The sequence below is a fragment of the Halichoerus grypus genome, chromosome 10, assembly GCF_964656455.1.
Source record: "Halichoerus grypus chromosome 10, mHalGry1.hap1.1, whole genome shotgun sequence".
NCBI classification, from domain to species: Eukaryota; Metazoa; Chordata; class Mammalia; order Carnivora; family Phocidae; genus Halichoerus; species Halichoerus grypus.
The window spans coordinates 20,941,703-20,943,743 of NC_135721.1; positions in this window are offsets into that span (position 1 = coordinate 20,941,703).

Consider the following 2,041-nt stretch of genomic DNA (forward strand, 5'->3'; position numbering starts at 1 on the left):
TAGACATTAATGTTAACCCTAGCTTTCACCTGTGAAGCCTAGCCAGTTTGGCAGAGACCTGGAGCCTCACTCTAGGTCACCCCCCAGTGCGAAGGCTGGCTGGTCGCCCCCATGGCATCCACATGGTTGTCTCTGCCTGGAATGCCCTCTTCTCCACCTGAAGCAATCCGGCTTCTCCTTCAAGTCCCTGCTCAAATCTCCCTGGAATTCCAGCTTCGTGGGACTGCTCTGAGAACTGAGGTCAAGTACAGGTGGACACAGACAGGGGCACTGAGCCAGGACAGCACTGATTGTCACTGTCCTGCCCTTGCTCCTGCCCCTCTTGAGAAATCCACCCCCTTCCCAATTCCCTCTGCCTCTTACTCACACTGCTGCATAGTGACTGGTGGGCTCACCCCTCTCCTCCATAAAATCCTAAACTCCTTGAGGGCAAGGATCTTATCTTGCTTGTCTTTGGCACCTCATCCCTGGCTCTGGGCCTGGCACTTAGGGAATTCCATGTATATTTGCCAATAAATCCTCCTGTCTCCTGGGCTCCAGGGACAGCAACTTGATGAATGTCAGAATACTGTGATAAATTAAAAGTCATTGTATGATGTGGCTGTGGACACAGACAAAGACTGTTCTGCTAGTGACATCAGGTCGGGCTGGGGACACCACTGGTCATTAGGAATGTTTACTTCGGGACAGAACCCTTGGCTTGTGGGGAAAATGGCCCAGAGCCCCACTAGGTGTGTCACTGTGGCCTGTAGGAACTGTCTCCAATAGGGACAGGGCTATCCAGCTGGTGTGGTCTGCCCTGTCTGCCCTCATGTGTCTCTACAGGCCCAGGGTCTCAGTTAATATTTTTTGATAACTGCATGGATTCCTTTTAAATCACATGAAACTAGTTGTGTTGTTGAGGACAAGAAGCTCAAACTTCCTCTGTATCTGCATCTCTCTCACTGACTGAAGAGAGCAGGCTCCTAGGAAGGAAGCACAAAAGTTCCCAGAAGGTCTGAGGGTCCCAGACACACTCTGCTCACTCGTGCCTCTGTGCCATCCCACCGGTATTCCCTCCTCCGAGAACACCCTTCCCCTAGTTACCCCCAACCTTTTGTCCAGGACCCCACTTGTGCACCTTCCCTGTCAGGTCTTCCTGCAATAAAGGGGTCTGGTGCAGTCCCTTCAGAGTTCTTCTGATTCAACACTGGTCATTTTCACAAGTTCAAAGCAGTCTTAGGGCCAGAACGAGGAGTTGGCAGGCAGGTCCTATATCTGCACCTCAAGTAGTAACAAGACCTGCAGTAATGGGGAAAATGTGTCCACTAGGTCGGAAGGAGTTGCCCCAAGGCTTTGCACTCCAGCATGTGGTGTGACAGGGCATGGGATGCAGACTAGAGGCCTAGAGATGAGGACAGAGGACAGCTGGGGAGGTGAGAACTAGGATTTTAAAAGCCGTGAATCCTCAGCAAACAAGACCACTAGGTCTTTCCGCCACAGATGCCTCAGAGCAGCATCCTGGGAATCCGCGAAGGAGCACTGGTGAAGGGGCTGTGCCCAAGGTACGGATCTGGGGGAGATTGAAGAACCTACATGCACACCCCCATTCCATCACTCACTAGCAAGATCATAAGCTTGGCTTCTCTCAATTTAGTTTCCTCAGCTATGAAATGGTCTCCCGGGGAATTGGAACTAGATTCCTGAGCCACTTTTCTGGAAGATGTGAACAAGTCATCCAGAGACACGTTCCAGGCTTCCCGGGGGTTCCCTGTGCAGGAGAGATGCCCATGAGGACGTGTCCACTTTGTGATTGTCTCTGACATCATTCGGCTCACGATCTCTTTAAACGGTTTACAGAACGCTCTGACATTCACAATGCATTCCCGTTGCACGGTCCCATCAGCCGCTTTTACAAACGGGAAGACCTGGGCCAGTAACTGGCCACTGTCACCCTGCGGAGACCAGAGCGCCGGGGATCTGCTCCGCACTGACACCGCAGGGCTGCCCGGCGCCCGCCCGGGGGGCGGGGCCACGGCGCGGGGCGGGGCGGGGCCGGCTC